The sequence below is a fragment of the Halichoerus grypus genome, chromosome 9 (genome assembly GCF_964656455.1).
Source record: "Halichoerus grypus chromosome 9, mHalGry1.hap1.1, whole genome shotgun sequence".
Lineage (NCBI taxonomy): Eukaryota > Metazoa > Chordata > Mammalia > Carnivora > Phocidae > Halichoerus > Halichoerus grypus.
Window position 1 is genome coordinate 142483533 of NC_135720.1, and position 18488 is coordinate 142502020.

General features: G+C 47.2%; 1 long non-coding RNA gene and 2 other non-coding genes across 4 annotated transcripts; 1 reads left to right on the forward strand and 2 right to left on the reverse strand.

The window, feature by feature from the left end:
* Positions 1–956: 956 nt before the first annotated feature.
* On the reverse strand, positions 957–12081 carry LOC118548445 (uncharacterized). Of its 2 annotated transcripts, XR_004923616.2 has the most exons (4): positions 11974–12081; positions 4245–5092; positions 3755–3888; positions 957–2187 (listed from the first exon to the last, which is right to left on the reverse strand). It is a non-coding gene; the product is annotated as an uncharacterized LOC118548445 (long non-coding RNA). The 2 variants fall into 2 exon arrangements; XR_013440985.1 differs by lacking the exon at positions 957–2187 and having other exon boundaries at positions 2965–3888.
* Positions 4224–4296, reverse strand: TRNAR-ACG (transfer RNA arginine (anticodon ACG)). Its single transcript has one exon. It is a non-coding gene; the product is annotated as a tRNA-Arg (tRNA).
* Positions 12082–12418: 337 nt separating the features above from the next.
* On the forward strand, positions 12419–12512 carry TRNAI-UAU (transfer RNA isoleucine (anticodon UAU)). Its single transcript has 2 exons — positions 12419–12456; positions 12477–12512. It is a non-coding gene; the product is annotated as a tRNA-Ile (tRNA).
* Positions 12513–18488: the final 5976 nt, after the last annotated feature.

The following is an 18488-nucleotide window of genomic DNA, read 5'->3' on the forward strand; positions in this document are numbered from 1 at the left end:
AGAAAAACCTCGTATTTGGTTGTGCTGAGGAGCTGTCTCCCTGCTGTCCACGGAGGCCCGTGTCCTAGCGGCCGCCTTTCCAAGTCTTCCTTCCGCTCTTGCTCCAGACTGGACCCAGCTGGCTCTTTCATCCCTGAGGCCATTACTTCAATGTCACTGCCGGAGAGAGCCCTTCCCGGACCTCTCTAGCGGAATCAAGGCCCTCCCTGTCTCTCTCTCTCTCTCTCTCTCTCTCTCTCTCCATCTTCTTTATAAAATTCTGTCTTGGGAAGGATATTAATTATTTCCCATATTTCCTCTAGAAGATAAGCTTCTGGACAGGTTGCCGCTCTCAGCCCTCTCGGTGTCTAGAGTTAGGATGATGCTATTCTCAGCTATCGCCTCTTCAGACCTTAGTGACACGGAGGCGAAAAGCTTTCCTCTGGGTCGTTCTTCCAGAGGGTAAATTCAAGGAGGAACCTTACTTAAACCAAGGCAGCTGTGAGGCCCTCTGGTTTTCTGGAATGGACAAGGTAAATGGGCACAGCCTAGAAGGAAGCAAGATAACTCCACCTGTGACATTTCTGAATATTCGTTTCTGCTTTGCAATCATACGGTACGCCTCTTGGAGCTCTTACTGATTCAGTGAGAAGGCAATTGCCATGATGAATTTCTAAGAAATAGAAGTCATTGGCTTTTCTTAGTGGCCTGCATGACCATCCAGGGTTCTGGCTGTGACCGCATCGGGGGACTCTGAGGATGGTAGTCTGGGGTCTTCCGCTTTCACTCCCTCTGCCCCGAAGCGGAATCTGAGGCTTTGACTGGAAGCTGGGTTTTGTTCCATTCAGAAGAAATATATACAGAAAACCTTCTGTGCTTCTTTCTGGGCAGTGGCTGTCAAATCAGACAAGAAGGGGAAAGAAGATCTGAGTTTTCTCAATTTATTGTTCTCTTTCTCTTTCCACCTTCACTCAAGGCAGTGCTCACAACTATTTCTTTTTTTAAGATTTATTTATTCAAGAGAGAGGGCATGAGTAGGGGGGCAGAGGGAGAAGGAGAGAGAATCTCAAGCAGATTCCACGCTGAGCCGGGAGCCTGATACTGACACGGGGCTCGATGTCACGACCGTGAGACCACAACCTTGAGATCACAACCTGAGCCTAAACCAAGAGGCAGTCACTTCACCGACTGCACCACCCAGGCGCCCCCACACTTATGTTTTAAGGATGAGAGGTCATTCAGCTGCTTTACTCAAGGGAATTTGCGAAGTCTCAGAAAAATGAAAGAACAGGTTTTGAAGGTAAATTAAGAATGACTTACTTTTTCTAGAGTCCGCATGGGATAAAATTCCAGGAGTGAAGCTGTTGGACAGGCCAGCCATCTTCATGAATGGCTTTGGACGCCAGAATAAAATATTTGGACAGTCTCTTTAGCTAAGTTTGCTGGTGAATGAATTTAGTGTGGACTGTAACTGAATTCACATCTCAGCACCACTCTAACAGGGGCCAGAACTAAGAGCTGAGTGCAAAGGCCAGGAGGAGGGTCAGAGCATATCAGAGTGGTCCAGGCAGAGAATCTGAACAGTCACTCTGTTGGAGTCAGACACCTTCATTCACTCCACAAATCCTCATTTGAGGGCCTACTGCGTGCTCCTAGGCTCGGGGGTGGGGGGTCAGCATGCCTCCTGGGACCCAGGGATCGCTGCTAGGTGGCACTGACCCCCTGGCCCTTGGGTGAGAAACCCTTTCAAAATCTGATCTCATATTGAATTATATGGGGAGGTACTGATGCGGAGAAACGGCATTCCCTAAGGCAGCGTGGCACCTGGGAGGAGGAATTAGGGCTCAGTTTTGGTGCAACAACTCAGTCCAGCAGGTTGATGGGTGGAACTTTCCTCTTCCCGTCTGAAGATCCCAGTGTAGGGGTTCAAAGTGAGTTTATTATCCTGTGCACAAAACATCAATCGACTTACTGTTTCAAGAACAAAATGACTCCAATCAACAGAGACGTTAAGAAAACGTAGACTCCTACAGTCCCTTTTACAAACAGCAGGTTTGGGACTGCGGTCCGAAGTGGATGCACATTTCAGGAGAATGAAAGTATGCTCCTTTTGGAAAAACAGGTGGAGTGCAGACTGGGAACTGGGCAAGAATCCGGGAGCAAAGGGGCAGAAGGTGCATATTTGTTGGTGGTGGTCAACCTAACAGTCTGGGAGAGGGAAGAAGAAGGAAGTTTGTTGTCAGTCAGCCTCCGAGGGTCACCCAGGTACTGTGGAGACAAAGCGGGAAGTAGGTCAGGCTATAGAGTGACAGGGTGCGCTGCAATGTAACTGGGGCCATCACGCTAGGCAGATGACATTTGAACTCTCCTACTGCAGTTTCATGGTGACTGAAGTTTTAGGCTAAAAATAAAAGGTAATAAAGTCTTCTAGGCTTCTAAATGAATTTGAAGGGGAAGGTGGAGTCACTCTAGAATGTGGATTATTATTCACCATTCAGGGAACCGCTTGAGAGATCTGATTAAGGTGCTGGTTTTCTTAAAGTTCTATTGGTTACAGTGCGCTGCTAACATCCATGACCTTGTTACTGATCTGGGACCTGGAGAGAGCCACGACCTTGTTACTGATCTGGGACCTGGAGAGAGCCACGACCTTGTTACTGATCTGGGACCTGGAGAGAGCCACGACCTTGTTACTGATCTGGGACCTGGAGAGAGCCACGACCTTGTTACTGATCTGGGACCTGGAGAGAGCCACGACCTTGTTACTGATCTGGGACCTGGAGATAGCCACGACCTTGCTAGTGATCTGGGACCTGGAGATAGCCACGACCTTGCTAGTGATCTGGGACCTGGAGATAGCCACGACCTTGCTAGTGATCTGGGACCTGGAGATAGCCACGACCTTGCTAGTGATCTGGGACCTGGAGATAGCCACGACCTTGTTACTGATCTGGGACCTAGAGGTAGCCATGACCTTGCTAGTGATCTGGGACCTGGAGATAGCCATGACCTTGCTAGTGATCTGGGACCTGGAGATAGCCATGACCTTGCTAGTGATCTGGGACCTGGAGATAGCCATGACCTTGTTAGGAATTCCCAAAGCAGAGCGCAGCGTGAGTACACCGGGAGGTCTGGGACCAATGAGTTTGAAAGTAGGAAGGCAGTGCCAGTGCAGATTCCTAAATTCTTTCTGCAGGGGACCCACCAGTGCTATTAATAGTGGTTGTCACTGGCGGGGCTCCCTGGGCGGTGGTGTTGGTGGCGTCTGAGTTTTGCCTCCAGGAATGTATCTCCTCTTCCAAACTTTAAAAGGCAAAGTTTGGGCTACACTATCCTACAAGGCCACAGCACAGCCAGGATGGAAGGAGCCGCTGACCCCAGACCCTTTTCTCTTTCCTGATGCTGCATTCTCTCGGCCTCCTCCCGCACTCTTCCACCATCGGTCTCAAACTAGGAGAGAAAATTCATCCTTGAACCGGCCAGGATCTGGTCTCTGCCCTTCTGTCAGCTGGCCCGCTCGCGTGTGCGTCCGTGACCCCCGGTGGGGACGAGCGCTCACGGCGGGAGCCACCGGGACCTGTCACTTTGGAGGCGCGGAGCCCGAGGGGTGCACGGCGCCGCGTGGGGTGGCTGCCCTGCGGACACCTGCAGGGGGAGCCCCGTTGCACTTTGGGCCGCCACGCCCTCCCAGCGGAGCCCAGCCCCGTGCCCTGGTCCCTTGGTACACACGAGATCCAGGTCGTCCCTGTCGCTGTGTGAAGGGCTCATCGCCTACCAGCCGCTTCTCCCTCCGGGAGGTTTGTCCTCCGGATCCGTGATTCCCGTGTTCTGCCCTCATCCTTCAGCAGCTTCTCTGTCGGTTATGGGATCGCTGTCGATTGTTTGGGTGTGGACGTGGACAGCTGAACCCTGGAGGAAATGAAGCAGGATTCTCTGAGGCTTCTGTTAATTCTCAAGAGAGCATTAACAAAGAGGCAAGCGTTCTCGAACGGGAGCATTTTTCATGCAAAATGGGCTGGTATAGAAGATATTGTTAGTCAATTTGTGCCAGATTCTTGTTTTACTCCTTTGTATGTCTTTCCCAACCACGCCTCATCTTCCCTCAATCCTTCTCAGGGGTGTGGTGATGGAACAAGAGTTATAATGCAACTTTTATGAGGCCCTCCTCATAATAAAACAGCTTCAGAAGGATTATTTGAGCCACGTTGGCCACCCCCATTTCCCCCCAAAATAAGTGGAGATCCCGAGCCAGCCAGGAGTCGAACCTGGAATCTTCTGATCCGTAGTCAGACGCGTTATCCATTGCGCCACTGGCCCCGCTGATGACAACATCTTCTAAAGCATCATTAATTAGTCTTTCTGAGGCGCGTGCATTTTTATACCACCCAATTCCTGGATGTGGCTCATGTGCACTCGGCGCCCTTCCGGTTTTTTTGCTCTCCAGTTTCCCAGCTGAGAGAATGTAAAGATTTGTGGTGGATCTTGAAGACTCATGAGTTCAATATCCTGCCAACCTCAGGTCATTGGCCTCGTGGTGAAGGACCCGCCAAGCCCCAGATGATGGCTTTTTTTACGGCTTAGCTGTTGGAGAACGGAAGGAAACCGGGAATCAGGGACCAGCATGAACAGATGGAGTAAGGAAACGCTCTTGCAAACCTAATGGGACTAATTCTTACCCAGTTTGGGTTTTCTTTCCTATATTCCTAGGTGCAGAGCACACCCATCAACTGCGGCATTGTGTTGTAAACTGCTGTTGGCTCAGCGGTCTTCCTCGCTGGATTGTATATTCCTCGAGGGCAGCACCTTCAGTGTCTACAAGGACTAATTTTCCACTAAAAGTCTGCTGCATGAAGAATTGAGGCAAGTGCCTGGGAGCATCAGGAAAAAGGCCTAGCTTGTGGTGTAGGTAGGCATCCCAGGTCTGTGACTCCGTGCCACTCTAACCCTGATGTTTAAATGGGAGAGCAGCGGAGGACTGTCCGGCAGGGGCCTTCTAGATCCCTGCGTACAGCTTGGAGGCACACAGTGGTGGCTTCGGTGCTCAGGAGCTGGAGCTGGGCCCGACCTAGTGGCTGAGAAGTAGGCCTCCTCCTAAGTGAAGAGACTGTCTAGTCTGATGAGATGAAAGAGAAAGCTTAGTGAATGAAATGCACACCAGACTGACATTTTTCACACCATTTATGTGGTTGGTTTTGAGATTTCCTAATGCCAGTGATCAGGAGGATTTAGAACATAATGCTTATACAAAACTTATTACAAAACTTATACGAGATCTACCTCTAAAGATCCATCCCCCGTAATGGGAAATTCAGCAATAGATCCAGAACTGAAACTATAACATTCACTGGCTTAAACAAAGTGGTTTTATTATCACACATAATAAGTAAGGAGGGTAGGGAAGCTACATGCCTGGTTAATTCAGTGGATCCATCAGGACCCACATTCTAAACAATTCTTTGCTCTCTGTCCTTCTCAACTTAACGGATCTCATACTGCAGCTGGTTTCCCTGCAGTTCCTCAAACTCTCACAATCTTAAAGTCCTGGAGAAAACAAAAAGCAGACAGGCCTCTTTTTGGTACCTTTTGTTGAGGACAACTTCTCCTATATGCTCCCAGTGGATCTCCCCCACACTGGCTAGATTTGCATCACACACTCACCTAATCCAATTATTTCCCAGAGTAGGACCACTGTGATTGATTTGGTCAATCATAATTCTTTATTTGGACCTGAGAATGGGGTCCATCTCCTCCAAAGCCAAGGAAGTATAGGGAAGGTTAGGTGAATACAAATATGGTTCTGTTGGAAAGGAGGCCTGGGGGCAGTGGTGCTGGGGATGGCGAGGGACTCAGCCAAGCAGGATTAGCGGCTATACTCCGCTCCAGCCCCATATTTGAAATCAAATGAAATAAGTTTTTTTTTTAAAAGCTTTTATTTATTTATTTGACAGAGAGAGACACAGCGAGAGAGGGAACACAAGCAGGGGGAGTGGGAGAGGGAGAAGCAGGCTCCCGGCTGAGCAGGGAGCCCGATGTGGGGCTCAATCCCAGGACCCTGGGACCATGACCTGAGCCGAAGGCAGTCGCTTAACGACTGAGCCACCCAGGCACGCGAGATAAGTATTTTTTAAGCCTTTTTGAGAGCTGAGAGCTTACATTAACCTACATTAGACCATAGCTAGATTTCCAGATCCTTCCAGAGCCTCAAAGAAGGGATTTGACCTATAGTTTGTGTTCAGTACTGTATTCAGTGCAAGTACATGAATTGCATATGACATTAATTATACATGATTACATATGGAATCTGACATTGAAATTGTATAACTGTGGCTGTTAATAATGCCATACATCACAGATCTTTGTAACTGCACCGTAAAATGATCCCACGCTTTCTAGACCTGAAGTGTCAGAGCCCAGGGCTGGTGCTCAACCCGAAACCACGGCCTCCACCTGCTTCTCCGGGGCGGAGCAGGGGTCTTAAATTATTAATTCCAGAAATCAGTAATTTATGCCACCTGCATTTGTCTATAACATATATATCTCTCAGTGGTTCCCACACTTATTTTTGCAGCGTCTTTATAGCTGTCGATATTTTAAATTTGTTTCATTACCATGGTCGGCTCATCTCCAGCGTAATCGCAGTTTAACATTTCCTGTCTTAATTTTACTCTCTATTCTTATCATTGTTCACGAGAAGAAACTTGATGTGAATAGAAAGAGCAGGTGGAGCGAGAGACCCAGGTTAAAATCTTGACTCTGCCTTTTTTTCTAGCTATGTGAAATCTGGACAAATTAAGTTTTCAGTCACTGCATTACCTTGTCTGCAGTATGAGGACGATCGTCACGTTGCAGGTTTGCTGTGAGATTAAATAACGGAACACAGGTCAAGGCCTGGCCGATATTTCAGCTGCCAATAAAACGTCATCATCGTTGAGGGCAATGTCCAATTCCATCCCTGCCTTCTAAAATTTCATCTCAATAACTCAAAAGGCATTTACTGTTTACTCATTTGCCGAGCAACATGTGAACCCCTAAGGATTCCCAGATAAACCTTTATCCTCATTTCTCAAGGAACTAACATCTAGTCAGAGAGACCAATCTAAACTTGTAATTACAATAAAACAGAAGAAGTGCTACCCCAGAAATTAAGAAGAAAATGTGTGAGCGGCGCGGAAGCCAAGCAATGAACTCTGGAGGAGAAGTTGGGGGAGGCTCTCCCTGACCAGATCACAGCGAAGCTTAGTCTCGAAGGAGAAACAAATTTGACCTTGTGAAGAAGGAAATACAGGGCCAAGGGTTCAGGCTGTGCAAGATTAAAAGCTGCAGAAGCTGCCCGGTATACTTGACGAAAGCAGTCTCATGCGGTAGAACCAGGCTTGGATCGGCACGGAGAAAGGAACTGGGGCAGCAGGAAAAGAGGCTGGAAAGGTACCCATTTCCTGTACATTTTAATACTTTCTTTGCATGTATGACATGCACATAATAAAAAATTAAAACATTTTGAAAGATAGGTTGGTGCCAACTTGTAAATAACTTTATTTATTAAGATAAGGAATTTATCCTGAGGGCAAGAAGAAGGCAAAATATGTACTTTTAAATTTTATTTATTCCTTATTTATTTTTAATTTTACTTATTTGTTTGTCAGGGAGAGAGCACAAGCAGAGGGAGAGACAGGCTCCCCTCGGAGCAGGGAGCCTGACGCGGGACTTGATCCTAGGACTCTGGCTGGGATCAGGACCTGAGCCAAGAGCAGATGCTTAACCAACCGAGCCACCCAGAGATCTGAAAAATGGAACCATTTAAGGAGAACATTGTCAGTTCTGTGTCTTAGGAAGATTGAACCAGGCACCACTAGGGGCAGACTGCCGTGGGGGAGAAGCCACATTTGGAGACCCCATAGTCTGGGCAGAAATGACAAGGACTGCTCCGGCCACTGAGTGTGAGGAGGGCTCAAAAAGGGGAACAGAGGTTTGGTTGAGGTGGAAAGGATAGGCCTTGGTGATTCATCAAAAGTGATGAGCAAGGAGAATTTAGGATAATGTTTATATTTATGGATCAGGAAATTCCATTAACCTTCACTGATTACTAAAAAAAAAAAAAAGTATCCTGAAGGAAATGAGCTCCAGGTTCTAGTTCCCAAAGTCCCTTGTGTGGCCCTGATTCTACCAGGACTTCCTTTGAGTCTATGAGCTACCCCTGCATCTTTCCAATAAATTCAGACTTTTGTCATCATTGAAGGTAGTTTTGGATAAGGTTTTGTTCCCTGCAACAAAGAGTCCTGAATAATAAAATAGTGAAAAGATTCCATTCACGAAATTTCCAGAGGGCTGAGGATTTTTATCAAAGCTCAGGATTCACAGGTGGAGAAAGAGCTGTGGTTACTTTTAGGGAACTACTTCCAGGGGACCAGGAACGTCGGGGGTGGGGGATTGGGCCTAGGGAATCTTCAAGGTGAGAAGGTTTTCATTCCAAGTCCCCAAGAGCCAAAGCACACTCATCCCTCCCCACACCCCAAGTGTGTCTTCTCTCTTAGGAAAACCTAAACTCCTGGAGTCCTAACCCATATCTGAACAAGGATTAGCAACGGGCAACTCTTTCTAGTCTTACACAGCGATTAAACAGGAGTGTGTGTGTGGCTGTGAAGTCTTGAATTACAGGTTGGACACGATGTTTCTGTTACAGTTAGCCTTCTCACCACCACTGAGGTCAGGCTAGCCATCTTTTCCCAGGTTTCTCCACCATTGTGACTGGTATTTGCTTGGGTCCACTTGGATTGGTTGCTGTAAAACTCACCGAAGCCAACAGTGATGGGAGCTGACGAAGCAGAGAATTCCTGATGCGAGAATGATCCTACTGAAGATGAAGTGACTATGATACTTGACATATGTTAAGAAATTTAACAATTCTAAATTTTTAAAAACAGGCTTGACCAATGGGAGTGTGGTGTAGGAACCCAAAGTGCAGACTCCTCTGTCCCTCCCATTTCTTTCCCCCACCCACCCCGTGCCTCACTATAATCTATTTTACAAATTCCCTCTCACCTCCAAGACATGGTTCTTACAGAATGTTCAGAAGAAATGGATTCTAGGTCCTCTATGAAGGCAAAATTCTAACATTATAGAGCAGGAGCAGGTGCAGTGAACAAAGGCGATGCCATGGCACTGAATCTGTGCCTGGAACTAACAGCACTCAAGGGAAAGCGTGGAAACCCACAGATACGGTTCTGGATTCAGGACCTACCCCAAGAACTCCCAAAGCCCCAAGATCACTCACCAGATAAGAAAACCAGCGTGGCGCTGAGCGAAGAGGATGAAAGACGAGTAGACAAACGCGACTTTCTCTTCCTTGTGTGAGCTCGTTTCTTTCAAAATATACAGACTTCGTAGCAGCAATGCCAAGAACACACAGACACCTGTCCCACAACGTGTCTGGTCAGCTTAGTCTGCAGCCTTAGGGCGAAGTCCCAAGACCTTACTTCCGCTAGCTCCCCAACTTTGTTTCTCTCCTTTCATTTGCATTGGATTATCTTTTTCCTTAGTAGTCCCTGGCCAGTTTCTAAGAGGTTCTGCCCAGCACAACACCACCCCAGCCCAGAGCCAGGATGGTCAAGGGGATCTTCTTCCTCCCGTCCCTTATCTAGGATGAAGAAGGTGATTGTGAAGACAAAATCCTGGGGGCTGGTGGGAAGCAGAGGGATGGAGGGAGAGGAAGCTGCAAAAAGATCTAGAAGGTGGTTCTAGAATAGTGATTCTAGAATTGTGATTCTAGCTGGGCTGGTGTCCCTGAAGTCCTGACCCCGCCCCCCACCCCCATTCTGAAATGAGCCACTGTTCCTGCTGAGAGTGATGGGGTGGAAAGAGAGGCTGACAATTCTTGGGAAGAAGAGAACCAACTTGATTTTGATGAAGGACTCCCACCTGTGACCTCACCAGCGCAGATGGAGAAGAGAGCACGGAATAGGAGCTGGGAGCCGCCTGGCATCTCTCCTCATGCAGGTGGAGAGGTTCCAAGCCCCCCACAGCAGGGCCGAGCCGGTGAAAGTGCCCACGGGGATGAGAATGCAGTATGGTCTGACGATCCCACGCTTCACACAAAAGGGTGCTGATTGGAAAAAATGTGAGGGGAAGGTAAATGCGTTCGATTTCCTCAGTTCCTTTGGGATTTCTCCCCATTCTTAAAGACCCACACGAGTCCTGGGTTTCTGGGTGCCCTGTCTCACCACCTGGCCTGGAAGTCCCTGGAAGACAGTTAGCCCTGACGTAACCTCCCTGATATCACACTTAGCCCCATGCTTCACATGCGGGAGGATCTCAGCAAATAATTAATTGTTAATAGAAAGAGGAAAAAAAAATGGCATATGCCAAATGCATTCCTTGGTGATGTCAAGAGAAGTAAGGTTGTTGCTAATGCTCAGCATTCCCTGACATTGTCACTTCCTGGAAATCATAGCCCCTTCCCTCCCTTCTCCTATGCTAATGATCCCAGTTTACATTTTCTCTTATTTCTTCTTTTAATCTTTCTGTTTCAGCGTTCATCTTTTGATTGCACTCTGTTTTCTACAGCACCTTTTTTTACATTGAGGTCATCCTAAACTTCTCTTCCAGAGTAGAACCTTGTGGTCCTTTCCTGTGTCCCTATTGGTAGGAACATTCAGTGACATCATAAGTGTGAACTCTGCCTTCCAACAAAAAGTTGAAATCCTACTCTGTTGCCCCTGTTTTTAAAAAAGTATATCATTTCCCAGGAGCACCTGGCTGACTCAGTCCATGGAGCATGTGACTCTTGATCTTGGGGTCATGAGTTTGAGCCTCATGTTGGGTATAGAGATGACTTAAAAAAATGAGGGGCTCCTGGGTGACTCAGTCAGTTAAGTGTCTGACTCCTGATTTCGGCTCAGGTCATGATCTCAGAGTTGTGAGGTTGAGCCCTGCATCCGGCTCCGCGCTCAGCACAGAGTCTGCTTGAGTTTCTCTCTCCCTCTGCCCCTCCCGCTTGTGCTCTCTCTCTTTCTCAAATAAATAAATAAATAAATCTTAAAAAAAAAAAAAAAAAGAATAAAAAACGTATCATTTCCCATACGTCTCCACCCGGCAATGTCTGTTTTCCTTGGCACACATGTGTCTCAAAAGCCATGGCTTATGCCCTTAGTTCTAACTTCTCATACTGAGTAGGCAGGAGGATTGTATTCCTGTACAAGACCAAAGGGCACTCGAGAAAGAATACAGGATAATCAGGGAAAAATACCTGGGAAGACGTTAAGTGGAAAACAGTTTTGTGTTAAGGGTGCAGTGGGTCTTACTACACCCTTCACTTCCTTCATCAGAATGATATTAAGACATGGAATGCCTCTGACCCCACCCTTATGGGCTAGCACCCTGCTTGGCCCATGGTGGACACTCTGCAGGTTGGCTGAGGAAGGAAAGATGGAGCAAGGCTGAGCCCCTTACACATTTCCCACATAAGAAGAGCTTAGGATTTTCTCAGGGTCTGTGCATCTATAAAAAATTCAGTACCCTTATCCTCTGGTGTCCAAATCTCCTTTATCCGTGTTGTTGAAGGCAGTGGGACATTGTTTAGTGCCCTTTAGTTCGGCGGTAATTTTTTTCTTTAAGTTGGAAGACAATCTACCTTTAAGAGCAAATACTATATAAAAACGTCAAGAAGACTGCAGGGGCTCTTTTTCCTCCTTGGAACTTTATATACACAGTGCCTTTCACACCACTCCACGTTTTTCTATCTTACACCACAGTTTTTGTTTGTTTTGACAAATCCTATGCACCTATCCATGAAAAATGGTAACTTTTTTTTTTTTAAGAGAAGAAAGAAAGTGCTTGGGATAGAAGTGCCAGCGAATTCTACCTAATCTGTCTCCCACATGGCCCACCCACAAGGAAGACCCCACCCTCTGGGTCCACACACTCACAGCCGTACGGAGAGCTCCTTCCCCCATCCTCTCATCTCAAAACTCTCCTAAGTATGAGGTCTTTTTTTAAAACCTAGTTTAAGTAGCAGAGAGACACCGGGGACTGCAGAGACCCCTCCTGGGCCTGTGTCTGTCGTCTTCCCTCCACGGTTCCCGCTCTCCCGTCCCGGCGAGGGATGCCCGCGGGCCCCGCCGGCCGCTGCTCACATCCCGTGGCCGCAGCGAACAGCCTCTAACATCCTTCGGTTTCCAGCCCGTTGGGGGGGAGCCGGAGCGAGGTGCGCGGCGTCCGTCGAGCCAGCCCCCCCAGCCCTCGGAGGCCGCGCCAGGAGCGCTGTCCTGGGGGCGCCCGCGCGGCCGCACCTGTCTGTCCCGCGCGCACAGCGCCCCCCGGCCGCCAGGACCCCGGCGCGGTGGCAGCCGAGCCCGACCCGCCGGGAACGCGGGGGGCACCCGGGCCGCGCCCCCAGCCGAGACGCGTAGGCCGTGTAGCGAGTGACCGGAGGCGGGGCGCAGCTGCTCCAGTGGCGCAATCGGTTAGCGCGCGGTACTTATACGGCAGTATGTGTGCGGGGGATGCCGAGGTTGTGAGTTCGAGCCTCACCTGGAGCATCATTTTCCAGCCGGAGGCTGCCTCCCGAGGGAGAGAGAGGCCCTTTCCTCTGCTTTCCCAGGCCCTCCGGACCGTACCCCACCACCCTTGATGCGTCTGAGTTTGTTCTATAGCGTGTATCCTCGCCGTTCTCCCGGGCGCTTTGGAAATCGAACGATGTCAAGCGTTTGCAGACTGAATCCTGCTGTGCGGCAGTGAGTCAGCTTCTCTCTTTATCCGCTCCTGGTCCTGCAAGCGTTCTCCCGTGCGCATCTCCTGACAGCCCGCCTTCCCACCTTGCTCCAATGGTCGTCACCTCGGGGAGCCCCTGGCGCGTACTGAGAGAGTGCTAAGTAACTTCCCTGCACGGATAAGCACTGAACTCCGTGACAGGGAACTCAAAAGTGAGAAATTGTACGAGGTCCCAGCCTGATCAAAGTTCCAGCCTGGGGGAGCAAGGAAATACTGATTTCTGAAGGCGGCCTCACCTCTAGTACCCGCCCCCCCCTTAAGTATACCCTGATGAACCAACAACCAGGGACCATATAGCAGCTTTTGTCAGCTGAGAAACAGAACCTGGCATCCTCGATGATCCAGCTGTCTGGGCCTGGGAAAAGACGAGTGATAAAGAGCCCCCAAACCAGAACTCTGTAGGACAACAGCACAGGAATCAGCATATTGCTGTGCCTGAGGTAGGTGGGAAATAGGTAGTGATTTTGACTTTTGACTCCCTTAACCCATTTTGCAGCCCCCTTCTACCTCTGTCAACCACCAGTCTGTTCACTGTATGTATGAGCTGGGTTCCCCCCCGCCCCCCACCCCAAAAAAAACAAAAACAAAAAAACCCTACTTTTCACGAAGACTGAGGCAGATGCAATAATTTTTCAGAGGCAGGATTCAGCCAAACTTCTATGAGAGTCAGGAAAACCAGCAGCAGGACACAGGACCACTGAAGGCTCCAGTCTAGCGCATTGTTCCTCGCATTAAAGACTACAGAGCTCACTTAATTCTTACTGCCTTCGGACAGAATCTCTTAAATATCGAATTCACAATTCTTGGGCACAACTAATTTACCAGTAAGACCATATTTCCAGTATCCTAATTAATTAACAAGGATAAATTTCACTAAAGAAAACCAATTTCTAATATTTCATTATGTTAATTAGCAGACCCTCTGGTGTTTATCAAAGATAAAGAAAACAGAAGTCTTTTTAGTAGTCACTTCTGCACTGTGGGTTTCTGTTTATGATGCCAACTCACCATCCTCCAGATTGTGATAAACCTGCACAACAGCCTGACCCTAGAATCATCTTAAACCATCTTAATACAAACATTTACATTAGGCTGTGCAGTTGATTAAATTATTGGTCCCTCTGATTGAATTATTGGTCCCTCTCTGTATCCATACCCAGATTGTGGGTGGAGAGTATGTCTTCATCCATAGTTGATTGTAGTTCTGAAATAGCTCTCATTCTCTTCTGCAATGTGACCTTGGAACTGCCTCACCTATCACTGGACTCTGTGTCTCTTCCCCTTGAAGCTGGACTGGATTTCTAACTCCTTGGAGCAATGGAATGCTGTGAAAGTAACATTTGTGAGCCCAGGCATTAAGAAAATATGTCAGCTTTCCATTTTGCCTTTAGGGAGAACCTAGACCCCATGAAGAAGTCCAAGACTGTGATTTTCTGAGGAGGCTCCGTCTGACCACGGGGAAAGCCTACGCAGAGATTTCTGGCCAGCCCCCAGCTGTTTCCAGCCATTCCAGCTGAGATATCAAACGTGAAGGAAAAAGCCATCACAGATATTCCAAGCCTAGCGGACACCCCATGGAGAGAGACAAGCCATCTCTGTGAATCCCTGCCCAAGCTGTAAAATCATGAGCAAATAAATAATCACTGTTTTAAGTCACTACATTTGGACGTAGTGTTTAACCCACTACATTTGAGGTGGGGGTTTTTAAAAATAGTTTTACAGATAACTGAAAAACATGGTCCCTTGACTTTGGGTTTGGCCACTGAACATGGGGCAGAAGGAACAGTGTGCTTATTCCCAGCCTGGACCTTAAGAGGCCTTGCCGATTTCCACTTGCTTTCTTGTACCTCTGCTGTTGTCATAAGAACAAGCCCCAGCTCGCTCAGTGGTGTGAGGAGGGGGCCAAGAGGCATGGAGAGAAAAGCTCTCCGGCTGTCCCTGTTGCCGGCAGACGGAAGCAGAGTCTCCCAGCTGAACCCGGCCTAGGTCAGATGACTTCTCCAACCAGCCTGTGTGAAATCAGTAATTATTGGCGTGTGCCACTGAGTTTGAAGATAGTTCACTAGGCAGTAATGACTAGCTCTTTCATTCTGCCTTTGTTGAAGTATTACAGACATCTTAAGAGGAGTTCATAATTCAATTCTTGAGGACCAGTCACAAAATCATTAGAAAAAGACAGAATATGTAAAGCATCATCACTCTGCCCATATTTTCCCATTTTTATCACACACTCTTACCTGACCTAGAGGATAAAAGGGAAGTAAGGCTAATTCCATGTGCTTTGCAGATGTATATATGGTCTACAAACTCAGAACCTACGGGCAATATTAGGCCTGATGCTTCCCACCCACCCAGAACAGTTTTTGCCATTTTCCTCAATTCCCTTTAGTGCCCAACTCCATGATAATGCCTTCATTCTCAGCAAGTGATCTTCCCTTCTATTTCACAGAGAAACTAGCTCTTCTGATTCACATCACCCCTCTCCCCCACCCCCATCTCAATGTACATCTATAATTCATCTGCGTCACTTCCCAGACTCCACGATTTGCCACCTCATCTTCCTCGGGAAAATCGCTCTGTCTCTCCTTTAAAGACTAAACTCTTCATCCCCACCTCCAAATTCCAACTCCCTACTGACAATTTCACCTTAAGATATGTATATATACACCAGCCTGCCGTCCTCTTTTACAAATTAATCCTGGCAGCGCCATCTGGAGGTAAAAAATACCACGTATGTATCGCACAGAGGTATGAACATACAGAGAGATGCAAACAGAGACCTTATTGTTCTCAAGTTTTAAGCCATGAGATGGGCATAATAATGCAAAACTCACTAGTTCATAAGAGAACAGCTGGATCCAGTTTTGTGGCAGATAGAATAAACAGGTTAACTGCTCAGATGGCTAAAACTTTTTCTACTGGTATTTGTGGAGAAGACACTGAGGATTTGCATTTGTCCTTGACAAGTAACCTCATGGAAATTGTGGGCTAGATGGGGAGGGGGCTTCTAAAAGGTCTTCCTCCCCTGCCCTTTTTTCTTCAGTCTTAGGAATTGGGGGTGATGTAGATAAGAGTTCTTGAAGAGGTTACAAGCCTTTTGAGACAAATAGGGGAGGTTTTGGGAATGGTGGAAGCAAATGGGTAGAACGTGACCCTGCCTCAAGAGCTGCACTTCTCATTTTACAAGTTGTAAGGTAAGGAGAGTAGCTCCCAATTTCTCAAATAATTGGGCTGTAACTTAAATGACATCACAGATCCATCTTTCCAACTTCATTATCCTCCATTTGTTTCTTTCTTTCTGGGTACCTAGTTCTAATTTTAATGTAGGGCGGAAGACTTTGAAAAATTCCTACCAGGCTCTGAATATCAGCTTCCAATCTGGCCAACTTTTGACCACAGATCTACTTAAAACAAAATTATTTTAAATGTCTTATCATTTTCCAGCGAGAACAAATAGTACATATTTCTGGCCGTATGGAATAACCTCCTTTGGGGGTAAGACAGGACCCCAAAAAGGGTGCATAGACTACTACCTTCCTGAGATCCAGAGCCACTCCCAAAGATAGCCCGAAGAAAAGAGCCAAGCACCTGCATGTCTCCAGCAGAAAGGCAGAAAGCCAAGCCAAGTTCTCAGGACATAGAATAAGAGCCAGGAAGTAATAGCTATCTCTGGGAGGCAAAGACTCAATAACCACTGGGTCTGGGTTTGGAAAGGAAGGGACGATGTGAAATTTTCTTTTCCTCTCTCAACTGGGTGCTACAAACAGAGATTCAGAAAAGCTATTTCTGGTAAGAATTTTTACCCTTTTCTGGCTTTTGCCACTTTTTCCAGGATCCCCTCTGTAGGCTCTGATATCTACCAGGGATTCCCCGATTGTTTAGGGGAATAATGTATCAGTTTACCAGAAAATCCCTCAGTTTTGCCAATTCTGGGAGGGGCCTGAATTGGGACCCTCTTTTGAAAGTGGATAGAGTGGTGTCTGTAAGGTGATTGATTTGGCAGACTTTTGTTCGTGGTCCCGTGAAGGCAATTCAGACAGAGGATTACTAAAATGAGTACTCAGGTAAAGGAGGTTACAAGGAAGCAGTAAGAGTTATGCCAGTCTTTTGTGTTAGGTACTTCTTGTGTCTTTAATTTTTTATCAGCTTTTTTTGGCAATGAAACTTTCAATGAAACTAGTTTTGGAATTTTGAAGCCTTTGCTTGTAAGTGCACTTCTTAAATGATCATCCAGTTGGAATGTTCTTAATAATGGTGACTATAATTCCAAATTATTCAAAAGTTCACCCATTTTTCCAGAAAGGCACAAGAGCCTGGCCCAGGGGCCAGGTAGGTAGATGGAACCTATCTTGCCTCTGGATTCCCTAAGATATTTTAATTATGGGGGCCTTATTTTCCAATAGCTCTTCTAAAACATTGGGAATCAATGTGTTTTTTGAACAGGATGGATGACTTCAAGAAGCTTCAAAAACAGAAACAAAGGAGTACTAGTCAGGGAAAGTGATGTCTTCATAAAAACAGAAAGGACAAGGCTTTTGAACAGACCCCAAATAAAGCCTGCAGAGCTCAAACAATGCAAAGTGAGCAGAACTTGAATCCAGGAGGAAAATTACCCTCAAACTCCAGGGTTGAGTGAGCTCGATGGACCCAGTGGATCCTGTCCCCTGTTTGCTCACCAGCCTCGGAGTTGTTGGGGGTCTTCTCTGGATCCCACTTCTCTGACACCAACTGATGTCAATCTCAAAAATAAAATGGCTAGTTATTTTATTAGCAAAATTAGTTTCTTTGGGAATAGCAGAGGAATGACAATGCAGGACAAGCAAACTATGGAAGCACCATAGACAAGTCCAAAGAGACAAAGGAAAGGTCAGCTTTTATTAGGTTTTAGGAGGCAATTGGGGAGGGTTGATTTGAACAGAAGTTCATCAGAGAAGAACAAGAGTTTGAGGTTGTGGCGATTACTCCTTGGCTGCAAGTGTGGTTAGTGCGTTGTTTCTGGGGCAGGGAGGGATCTTCCTTCTTACTGGTTATGCAGGACATGAGGAGGGCCATGTGCAGGAGAGCTCCCCCTTCAGACTCCCCCTGCTCCACTTTAAATGAGGTTTCCTTTACTCATTTTCACACTCCCACTTTACTGGTAGCACAGTACCAGAGGCCAGAGATTGGGGGAAAACAGCGGGTGTCCCCTGAGTGGTTACTCTTGCCCAGGTCCTGCTCTAGGGCCTGGACGTGCACCAACCTGTGACCCCACCTCATTACTCTGGCTGGTGGCAATGCCATTACTCCCCACTTCCCATGTGAGGACACTTAGGAGAAGTCATGTCCTGACCAAAAGGGGTATTTCAGAAAATATTCCATCTGTATTTCAGAAACAGTCCCTTGAATCATGGGGAAGATAGATCCCCATGAAGAAACCCTGCCACGTTGGGAAGAACATACACTGAGAGTCCTCCCCCCAGCCACCCCCAGAGGGACATGCAGTCATTTACTATGGTGACTGTGGAGTGGATAAAGGGATAGAATCTGTCTTTTTGGAGATTCATGGTCATTGGCTCTGAACTGACAATACTTCCTGAGATCCCAAAGTCTCACTGTGGATCACCAGTCGAGAAGGAACTTAATAGGGTTAGATGATCAATAAAGTTTCGTCTCAGGTCCATGGTTTCTTCTAAGAAATCTACTGTCATTAAAGAATTGTGGGTAATATATCATTTAACTCTGGCGCTTTCAAGATATTTCACTTT